Raw genomic sequence first — 12,337 nt, forward strand, 5'->3', positions numbered from 1 at the left:
ATGAAACAACGGACGATCTCTCGATCTAGCGCCGAAGCGGAGTATCGGGCTCTTGCCTTTGTATGTGCTGATTCTATTTGGATAATGGGTCTTTTGCGTGAGGTTCGTGTACCAGTTTTTTAGCCAATACTGATGCATTATGACAATTTGTATGCCATATATATGGCTGCTAATCCAGTCTTTCATGCTCACACGAAACTCATTTCATCCGGGAACGTGTTGCTTCAGGAACTTATCATGTTCACTTTTGTCCTTCCGTTTCGCAACTAGTTGATCTTTTTACGAAAGGCTTGTCGAAGACGCGTTTTCAGTCCTTGTGTTCCAAACTTGTCTTTTCTCCAGTGTCAAGTTTGCGGGGTAGTGTAGACAAAGGCAGTTAGGATGAGCTATTATCATTTAAAAGTAATTTGTATTTAAATGTATTGTATAACTGCTGCAGGACCCCTATATTCTGTAAACCTCTTGGTGTATAAAGCCTTGTAAAGTTTACCTAAAGTTTAATGAAAATCTGAAACTTCACAAGTATAACTGCAACAAAAGTTCCATCCACTAACTTTACACTCAGATCAAACAAAAGTTGCCACTTCATAATTTCCAATTTCAATTCCTTACTTGCCACTGTGGGCATTTCACCAACTTCAATCTCTTCTTGAGTTTCAAATAGGCTCTGATCGGCTACTTCATCATCTAATAGAAACAAACTTAGAATAATTAAGTTAACAGAAGGAAAGGATTTTATTGTCGACACTTCAAAAACACCCAAGCAGTTTCATACAACTTAAGTAAAAGACGATTACCACAGATGATAACGAATTCCAGCTGCACCACAAAAGGAACATGATCTTCCTCTCAACTTGTATTTGCAGTTGTTACTGTAACATCTGCAGATAGCATACATAAACACTTATTCGATAATTCTCCACACACAAAAAAACACTTACTCGATAATGCGCCAAATCCTCCCAGGGTCTATAAGTAAATACTAATGCATATACACATGAATACAGATTCTTCCAATTGCTAGTGTAAATGTTTGAAGTCAAATTTTTATTTATATAAAGGTTGAATCTACATTGTGAAATTTTGAGTCCTTGTAGTCTCTGGTTGAATGATACTCCAGTGTTTCACATTATTGATATTTATGCATGTCCTTCCACTGTAGTCCAAGTAATCTGGCAATGGCTTGGTTTCTGAGAAGCACGAGTCAGTAAGGCATGTAATGGACAAGAAAACTGCTAAGGAAGGTGATAATGTCTCCTCAAAATCTGCTGGTTATGATTTATTTTTTGATAATGGCAAGAAGAAAATTTTAAGATGGTAATTGGCACATCAAAGAAGGATAGAAATGATCCATCTATCAAAGATAACGAAGCTTAGTCTAGAGTCAGCCTAGATGCAGTTGCATCTATTCTTTAAGTAGCCATAATAAGCACTAAGAATCCAGGTTTAAAGATGTTCCCAAAATCATTGAGTGGTATAGATCAAGCTTCTAGTAATGAGGGTGGGCAAAATTTGAGCTTAGGGAGAGTACATACATCTCAACTTCACATTTCTATCCGAAAGGCAAATTGTTCTGGAGAGCCTCACGTTCATGTCCATGTTGCAAAGGTTATTGCTAAGACGGTTGCCCTTGCAGCTGCAAATAAGCCAGACTCCTCAGAAGCATCCTTGACTAGATAGCAAAAGTTGAAGGCAGAGAGATTGAAATGAGCAATGATGTTTGCAGCTATGATAAAAAATGAACCTGTTTTTTTGAAAAGTGAATCATTGCTCGGCTTATCGGCTGAACCACCAGAGTCAGGGATTTCCTCATAAAGTAATGAATTATAAATCATTTAGCTAAAGAAAGAGAAAACAGTTTAGCTCCCTTACAATCTGATCTTTTAGATAAGGTTGAGAAGTTATAGAAGAAAATTTCTGCTGATGAATGTAATGAGCGGTGTTCAAAGATGAGCTACCATTCTAAAAGGTATAAAGGAGAAGAAGTTGACAATGATTTGCAACAAGAGGAAAAGGAAGAAAATAAAAAGGTTCACAAGCACTCGAGGAAGAAGCATCGGTCTCATCATTCTTTAGAAAGCGGTAGGGACATACATAAGCATAAAAGACATTCATTTTCTAAGGATAGAGACTCTCGGCGCCGTCACAAGCATGACAACTCTAATGACAAGAAGCATCGGCACTCACAGGGTAGGCATAAGAGCAATAACTTTGATGATGAACATCAGCCAAAAAAAAGGCACAAGCACGAATGCTCTGATAATGCACATCAAAATTCTCGACGTAGAGATAAGCATAGTGACTCTTCTGATGATGAGCACCAGCATTATAAGTGTTGGCACAAGCACATCAACTCCTTTGAAAATGAGCATGAGCACCGGAGCACATCTGTGAAGCATAGGAAACCCGCGTCTCAAAAAGGAGCAGAACTAGAAGAAGGGAAGATCTATACAAAGTCAAATCAATCAGTGTGGGTGATCATTCTAGTAGGGAAGCTTCCATTGATATTTTGAACTCACATAAAAATGAAAGAGTTTCATCTTAGACTTCTCAATCAACAGTGGTTTCCAATGATCTTATAGCTAAAATCCATGGTATGTTGATTGCAACCTTGTAGAAATGGCACCATTGCAGTTTTCCTTTTGTCATAAAAAATAGCTAATTTAATTCCAAAGTTCCAACTCCAGAGTTTTTTGCTTCACGTTCTCTTTTCATAGTTGTATATTAATAAACTTTCTCGGGCTTAGGAATCTAACTTAACAAGTGGAGAAAAAATTATATGGTAAATTGGAGCAATGCTCCATATTTTCATTAGCCTTAAGAAACAATGCTCTGCATCTTTCAAAATCCAGATACCAAATCTCTGATAGTTTTAACTAAGAGACACAAACTCCAATTTCGTCCAAATTAAGAGGCTCCACTGGTTTAGGGAAATAACTTCCCAAAGTAATGACATTCTAACATATTGTTTTTGGAGCTATATTATAGAAGAAGAAAAACAAAGATTTGAACTTGGGGGCATAAGGGGACACATTGCCTCGACAACTCGATTAACTTTACATCTTAAAAATTAGTTCTAAGAATGGGTGTTTTGCTTCGTGTCATTTTGTCCTTCTATCGAATCTTACTCAACTATAGATTTTACTTTTTCTCTGCACTTATATAGAGATACAGTAATATGAGGTAGCGAATGAGACAACAAATAGATGGAAATTCTCCACTTAATGGCTGTCACTTCTAGCTCTTGCACGGTTCGATCCACTAACAGACAAAGAATTATGTAAGAAAGTCCTAGCATCAATTGCAAGTGATATGTGTGTGCCCCCTGTTGTTGAAGTCTCTTGCCGATATTGTTTGACCTCTAGTTGTGACTCCTTAGGTTAAAAGATTAGTGTTAAAATCATTGAAATTCAATTAGTCATGCCATATGATTTTTTTTTTTTTTTTTGTGAAACTACAATATTTAATAATAACGAAGGTATACGTTCATAACAAGAGGGTAATGTGCTAACAATGGGTCTCGATAAAAACCTTGTCGAGAATTTCAACCTGGATGAAGGGAAAAAGAGCACCTTGCACCAACTAGTAAACTAATATAGCTTTTTTTTTGGTCAAAGGATAAAATTCATTACCAACAAAAGACAAGTACAATAGAGGTCCAAAACCAGATAATCACAACAAAAAAAGAAATATCACAACACACAGAAGACAAAGGCCCAAAACCAACCTTGGAGCCCATCACATACAAACAAACCACACAGAAAATCCTAGACAGCTCGATTGCTTGAAGCTACATACGACACCACTGCCGTCAGAGAACCACATCAAGATCGTCACAATCAACCACCCTCCACGACCACCTGAGATTAAGCTATCAAGAAACCGAAAATTGGTGAAGACAGAGGTAACATCATCCTCTAAAAACTAGCACTGGGAGAGTTGTCATGAGATCAAAGAAGTACGCAAGTAGAAAGAATCATGAACAACATCGCCGACAAAGGAGAACAACGAGAGTGACCAACGAGGGCCAGTAAGGGTAGTGGTGTAGACACCCAAGCTAAAGCTCTACAAATCCTCCCAAAGATCCGTGACAAAATGTAGTAAGTAAAGTTGGTACCCAATCAGAAATGAGGAGAGAGATAAAGAAGCCAACTAAGGAAGATGATGGAGAGAAAGGGGTCACAGAGGATGGAGAAAATGAGGGATTGGGGAACAGGGCCCAAGATGGTGCAATCAAAGGTAAAACGAGAAAAAAGGAGTAGATCGTCCAGATTGCATGGATGGGGAAGGAAATGTGTAGGCACTAGGAAAATGAAGAAAAAACTAAAAATAAACAAAGCACGAACCACAAGGAAATTCACAAGGTTGTCACCGACCTAGCCAAAGCTAGGGTCGGCATTGAAGCAAAGTGGAGTGAACAAAAACTAGTCACATGGTGGTGAGAAAGCATCTCACAGAGGAGAGAAAATCTCTCACAGGGGAGAGAAAAAGTTTATTTTGGAATTTAGTTAGCTACTATAGCTATCGTTGAATAGTAGATCATAAATTACATCAGGGGATCCTCACGCTAGATGCCTGGGTTAGCTGAAACTATACCCATTCTCGTCAATCGATGAGCCACTTTATTCGACTCTCTTGGACCATATTCAAACTTCCAGTGGGGAAATGGTTGCAGATGAAATCATGCAAAATGTGCCCAAATGGGCCATTATTGGCAACCGCATCCTTCTACAAAGCCTTAATAACCAACAAAACATCACCTTCAAAAATAAAATGTGTTGCCTCCAATTGTCTGCCTACTTCCACAGCTGCACAAGCTACAAGAATCTCTGCCAACATAGGTGAGCAAACCCCAGAAAACTGCTCTGATTTGATCGTCACATACTTCCCATTCTCGTCACGAACCACCATCCCACTTCCTCCAAGAGCTCCGTTTTCATCCCAAGCACCATCAAAGTTGCATTTAAACCAACCAAGTCATGCCATATGATTAAACACTAACCAAAGTTGATTAATTAATTCGCATTGAAGTTGAAGCACGTATGTTGTGAACTGTAAAGTTAAGTTTCACTTTCTAAACCAAACCTATCACCTCATAAAATAAACGCTCACTTGATCATAGGACTACTAAAAAGTAGCCATATAATTTTACAAAAATTCATGCAATATCTTATATATATTACCGAAGAAAACTTAAGGATCTGTGTTGAACAAAAAATTAAGTGCAAATAAGAACACTGCTGTTGCACGAAATATACCGAAACCTATCCCATCTTTCTAGTCTGCAGAATAGAACAGCATATACAACCGATAAAAATATTTTTTTATTAATTTGTCAACAGATCAGGCGATGACCGAGAGTAGGAGGGGATGAGTAGTCTGTAGTCTAGCTACTAGTAAACTTAGTTATTAGTCTCAATCTCTTCGTTTTAGTTGGCCTAATGGTGAAGAAAACTCAGGGGCAAGGGAAACCTTTTCTTTTTTTGATATAACAATATATTTATACCAAGGGATGGAAGTATAAATTGTATTGAACTGGTCATCCACAAGAGAGTTTATCTTTAACACTTCAAGGGCTTGTGCGAAGTTTGATCTTTTGGACAATGTATTCATGCTAAATTCAACACATAATCAAAATTTCAACTTAATCGGAATCAGCACACCTCACTCCAACTAATTTAATAGTATAACTCGTTTGAGATTTTCTTTTTTTCTTTTTTTCCCTTCATTTCCTAGAAATTAAGCTTTAGGATACATTTGTGAAAAAATGAGCCGGGTAAACAGAGAGATGGAGAAGGCATTTTTGTGTGTTGGCAAAAGAATACACGAATTACATTTTTATTATTTTATTGTTAGATAAACGCAAGGGGAATTGCTATTGGTACTTTAAAATTTTCATTTTGCACTCAAAACTTTTTACAGGTATAAAGAAAAATACACTTGTGAGGAGTGTACAGTGAAATTTTTGAAGTGTTAATGACAGTTCCTAAAGTGAAAAGTTAATATAATAATTGTCAGCTCCACTTATCCCATCGTAATATGTATTGATCGAAAAAGAAAAATTATTGTTATATGTAAATTGAAAAGTGTTTGGTTTTTATTTTAATTAGGAAATTTAATATGTGCATGAACATATAAGAGGATGATAAATTTGAGGACCCTATGTCATGCCGTTGAACTTTTTGAACAATCCGCCTCTAAAAAGAAGTATCAGTATACCATATTACTAAGCAGGGGGCGCGCAGAAACTTAATTGCAAGCAAAAGATGATAATGCATTCTACTAATCTGATCTACTAAACTGTTATTAAGGAGGCATAATAAGGGGCTAAACTGCTAGCTTTAACTACTATTTATAGCCTAATGGGGACTAAGCTATCATGGCCTAAAATTTAGTCCCCCCTTATAGGCAAAAATATGATTCAAATCTAACTGTTACTTCCATATTCGGTAACTGGGAGTAGTCAGTGGCCTGGCTTATATGTGTAGCTGCTGGTTCATTTTTCGCCGGAATCTTGAAGTGTAGGGATTAGGGTTAGGGTTTGGAGAATCCTTGATTTAATGTTAATAGTTTGAAGCGGCGGTGGGCTAGGGCTGACGCCTCACCTACGTACAGAAAACCAAAACTTGTGTTTTAGGGTGATGATGAAGCGTCAAATAGTTAATTTTGAAAAGATTTAATGCAAGGTTTTCACGCTAATTCGGGTTTAATGCATTATGTCTTTTCAAGCTTCCATTCTTTTTCGAGTAAATATTGACAGAACTGTTTACCAAATCATTTGGGAATCTTAGCGCTCTTAAAATATAATGTCCTAATGAGGACCAAGCCTTTGACAATCCTAGTTACTGAATCTGTAGCCACAGTTACATGTAGTTGTGATATTTGACTAATTAGTTGGTCAAGAACAAAAAGTTTGAAGTGCAAAAAATAAAAAAATAAAAAAATAAAATATATATATATATATATATATATATATATATATATATGTACTCATCAATTTACCCCTTGAACTTGTAAGGATTGACCAATTTCCCCCCTCAACTTTAATTTTGGCCAATTTCCTCCCTCAACTCTCATAATTAGTCAATTTGCACCATACTGTTAATTTTTTGATTTTTCCATCTATTATTCCGTTAAGTAGGTATCTGCATAACTACCTTTAAAGGGCAAGAAAGTCATTTTCCCTACACCTTCGATCTTCTTCCTTTTCTTCGAACTTTCTCTTCTTCTTCCTTGTCTCCATGGTGAGCCGGTGACTACCGCCAACGCCTCCCTCCTCCGTTGTTTGCAGCCCAGTCCATTTGATATGTTGCTTTTGCAGTTTGCAGCTACCCACACCCTGTCGCCTCCTCCCTCAGCCTCATCTACCTCTAGTAAGGTGTAGGGAAACCAACTTAACAGAAAATGACAGTAGGGTGCAAATTGACTTTTTTTCCCTTAAAAGGCAATCATGCGGATACCTACTTGATGGAAGAATGGATAGAAAATTAAAAAAATTAACAGTAGGGTGTAAATTGACTAATTATGAGAATTGAGGGGGAAAATTAGCCAATAGTCACAAGTTCAAGGGGTAAATTGATGAATACCTCAATATATATATACATATATATATATATATATATATATATATATATATAGGTTTTGGTAGAAATTATAGCCCTCCTATATTTATCAAGGAGTACAGTAACAGTCTTGAAAATAATGTCACAACCGCGCGCTAAGAGCCTACCTAAGAATTTAACGGGCGGCTGGAAAGTTGAAATCAGGAATGACATGACTAATCTTGACGTGGATCCTATTCGGTGATTATTTACTTTTCCATTCTTCGATTATTAGTATAAACGCATGATATGCTAGGAAAGAGAATATTGTACTATTTTTTGTACTGAAAAAATCGAACTCGCACGCATGGGTGGTTAACGAGAAAACGGGAAGTATCAGACAAGCGATAGTGAGGGGAGTTTTTCTCATTGCAATAAGAAAAAAAACATGAAATTAAAGCCAGTGATCGAGATAGTCGTAGTCTAATCCTTCATTGTGTGCTACTTTTCTTAGTCGTAGTCTAATCAGGTGATAATCCAATTCAAACCCACACAGCAACGCCAAGCCTTCTAATTTGGCCACCAGAGCTTGGTCCAAATAGCCTTTGCTTTTCCTTGATCTTATTCCCTATCTAACATTTAGTCTTTTGCTTCTTTGGTTTTCGGTTCTCTCCATGCCATCTTATTAAATTCCACCTTCCTACCTCATGGTTTTCAAACTCTATCAAGTTTTTCTTTAATATTCGACCAAACATTGAAATCCATTTCCATTGTTTTGTTACTATGCAATGCCATGCTGAATCTTATTTCGACACGGTCTCATGCTAGTTGTGGAGCTAAAAATAAACAAGAGGCGACATGTGAATTTTTGGGTGAAAATAACAAAATTACCCTCGAGGCACACCACGTTTCCTACGTGCAAGCAGCGGGAAAGCATCCCTCAACCAAGCCAAAAGTGCTCAAAATAGGTAACAAATTCAAAATTATTTCATCCATCCTCATCTTATATTCCCTACAAGGTATTTACTCCACAACCTTCAAAACATTCCATATAAATTGAGTTAATTGGCCAATTAATGGATTTATTACCTAATTAATCCATTAATTGTCAAATAACTCACCTATTACACCCCAAAAAACACCCAAAGGCCGGCCACTCTCTCTCCCAAAGAAGGTCGGCCATGCTCTATAAATTGGACCCCATTTTCTCTAAGAAGGGAGGTTACACTTTTGCAAAACTCTCAAAAACTCTCCAAACCCTTTTCTCTCTAAATTCTAACTTTGGCATCAGAGGTTCTTTAGCCAAAGCCGCCCCCCTAATTCATCATGGGCACGTGAGGCTCTTGGCCTTGACCAAAGGTGTTGATTGTTTTGTAGGTGCAATTTTTTCAAAGAAGGAGAAGGCGAAAATTTGCATCCACAAATTGGTGCTTTTATTGAGAGCTGAGTCCTACACTCGTAGAAGACTCTTGCATCCAAGGTTTTCTATTTTCTTGTCCATTTGTAGATTTTTCGTACGTGCTTATTATTAGAATTTTTTATTTGAAAAAATTCTTTGATAAAACGTAAAAGAGAAATACAATAGCTAGAAATTTAGAAAATTCAACAAATGAAAGTTTCAACATTCAAGATATGAGACCAGGACGATCCACGAGGCTAAATGTGACAATAGGTGGAACAACACCACCACCACGAGTTTCCACCACGGGAACCACCGCGGTGGCTACCATGGTAGCTACCCGAGGCGAGGTCCATAATGTCACCACCACGACCCGAGCCGTGCCATCCAAGGCGGCTAACGGCACTAAAGCCACAACCCAAGCCATGTCACTCCACGCCCAACGCGTTGCCAAGTAAAACCTAAGCCTTGCACCCTTATGCATCACATGCTGAGTGGCCCATTCTCGTGGCTCAGCCTGCTCCCGCCGAGCAGCCCACTCTCGTGGCCCCACCTGCTTTCGCCGAGGAACCCATTCTAGTGGCCTAGCCTGCTTCTGCCGAGCAACCTACTCTCGTGGCCCAGCCTGCTCTCGTGGTCCAGCCTGTTCCCGCGTCATTCTCAGCAGCCTATATCAGCCTAAGACTATCTCATCCATCTGGACCAACCATCGAGCCGGGGGCATTTTCATCACATTTCTCCGCGAATTTGACATTTTCTAGTTCAAATCTCGTGCCCGGAGCCTACCACACTTCTACTGCTTAAGAAAGCATATTCATTCCAAGCTCTCCAATCCAAATGGCGAACAACACTTGTCTCGAGAAGTCATAGAGTTGACGAGCGCCCTTGCACAACAGATAACCTTGGTGAATCAACTCTTGCAACGCACCAAGATTCAATGTGCCCCGGATGAGGTGTCCCGAAGAAGGACAAGGGCAGACGAACCTCTCCACTAGCGTCCCGACAAGCAGCCATTTGGCCAGTCACGAACCGAACGTTCTAACAGAGTACACTCCTGATTGGACTCCCGAGATAGCGTATACTCCCGTCTTAGTGCGTGGAGAAAAGGCCCATGGATAAACATACATTTCACAGTTAGGGCCACATTCCGATAATCAACATGAGCAACCTTCCAGGCGAAGTGTTCATTTGCGGCAAAGCTCGCAAGGAACATCCTTCACCTCACATCAGAGTAGAAAGCACAGCGGACGGAGAGAAGAAGTCACTCAATCCGGCTCAAGTTCAACTAGCAGCCTGTAAGTTACTCATTCACCTGCTAGGAACATACCACACCCATCGCAGCTGCAGCATAGATGAGCTGAACACATGGAAGAATAACCTAGACCAGCAGGTCACGACTGGGGGCAGGCAAGAGCTCTGCCACCCCCAACAAAGGCAAATTCAAAAAGAAGTAGAAAGGCTCTTGACCGAGCAATTGCGCAATTTCCCGCGCAACGAAGATATTGACAAGACGCTCCAATGAGACATGACCAACATAAGCGAGTCATTTTTCAATGACAAGATAAAGCAGACAAGACTACCCCATATAAATTGCTAGATATAAAAACTACTTTTGTTCCAACAAATGTAGCAGCTCAACCTAATGGCATGTCGGGGGCAGACAAGTACCAGAAGGACACATTAGCCCAACTACCCAGAACCGAGGACGGGCTAAGGATTATTTCGGTTGTCCTAGCAGTCCAGTTTTCCTTAGCTATACTCACGACAATGATTTCCATGTTTTCCAATGCAATAGGGTAAACCAATTCCCCGACACCCAAAAGGGTCTGCTCTCCAGCACGAGACGATAAACTAATTGCTCTCCAGTGCTAGAGGGTAAACCAATTCCCCGACACTCAAAAGGGTCTGCTCTCTAGCGCAAGAGGATAAACTAATTGCTCTCTAGTGTGAGAGGGCAAACCAATTCCCTGACACCCAAAAGGGTCTGCTCTCCAGCATAAGAAAATAAACTAATTGACCCAATTCCCCGACACCCAAAAGGGTCTGTTATCCAACGTGAGAGGATAAACTAATTGTTCTCCAGTGTGAGAGGGTAAACCAATTCCCCGACACCCAAAAGGGTCTGCTCTCCAACGCGAGAGGATAAACTAATTGCTCTCCAATGCGAGAGGGTAAACCAATTCCCCGACACCCATATAGGTCTACTCTCCAATGCGAGAGGATAAACTAATTGCTCTCTAGTACGAGAGGGTAAACTAATTCCCCAACACCCATATAAGTCTGCTATCCAGTGCGAAATGGTAAACTAATTGCTCTCCAGTGCGAGAGGGTAAACTAATTCCCCGACGCCCATCTGGGTAAGCTCTCCAGTGCGAGAAAGCCACATGGCTTAAAAGATCGAATGCTTGAAGATCGAGTAAGAAGCAAAATGGTCAGGGGGCAACAACCACTTTTTGCACTCAACAATTCACTCATCCAACACTTCATCTTTAGCAGCTCCAATCTTGGCAGTTCCATCCTTGACTGCTTCATCTATGACAACTGAGAAATTAAACTTAAGCAGTTTCCTCATTTCCAGTAGGCAACCCAAACCGTAATCCATGCCACGCCATTTCCTCAGCCCATGCCGAGCCAATCATTGGCTTCAATCAAGCTGAGCAGCACAAGCAATGGCTTCTACCACACCACATCTTTGGCCCATGCCAAGCCAATTCCTGGCCCCTGCCAGCCGATGTGCTGCACCACCCCGACGACTACACCGCGACAACACTATCTAAGAAGAAGACAAGGAAAATTAAATTTTTTACATTGGTGCGGCGTAGAGACGAAGCAAGCAACGAAAGACGATCTTTTGCGCGGGCAAGATGTAGAAGATTACTAGAGGAGAGGGAACAAATATCCTCTAAGCTTTCTCTCTCTTGTAGGGTAGAATAAATCGCACTCCAAAGTTAATTTAACAACCCACTTAAAGTGGACTTAAATAGACTTTGAGAGGAATTTATTTCCCTTTCTTAGAAGGATCTAAGTTCATATTAAAGAGGGAATCTACATCAAAATAGGAAGCAATCCTAAGTTTCCTAGAGCAAGATCTTTACACCTGCTGCCTTTTCCTACAAGCAGCCCAGCAGGTGTAGGGGCATTTGTGGAGCCAAAAATAATCAAGAGGCGACATGTGGATTTTTGGGTAAAAATGACAAATTACCCTCGAGGCACACCAGGTTTCCTACGCGCGAGCAGTGGGCAAGCATCCCTCAACCAAGCCAAAAGTGCCCAAAATAGGTAACAAATTCAAAATTATTTCATCCATCCTCATCTTATATTCCTTACAAGGTATTTACTCCATAACCTTCAAAACATTCCATATAAATTGAGTTAATTAGCCAATTAATGGATTTAT

General features: G+C 39.7%; 1 pseudogene; it reads left to right on the top strand.

Annotated features, from left to right (window-relative positions):
* LOC137714488 (uncharacterized) lies at nucleotides 1-2,617 on the top strand (annotated as a pseudogene).
* The last annotated feature ends 9,720 nt before the right edge of the window (nucleotides 2,618-12,337 follow it).

The sequence above is a fragment of the Pyrus communis genome, chromosome 14 (assembly GCF_963583255.1).
Source record: "Pyrus communis chromosome 14, drPyrComm1.1, whole genome shotgun sequence".
In the NCBI taxonomy this organism is placed as follows: Eukaryota; Viridiplantae; Streptophyta; class Magnoliopsida; order Rosales; family Rosaceae; genus Pyrus; species Pyrus communis.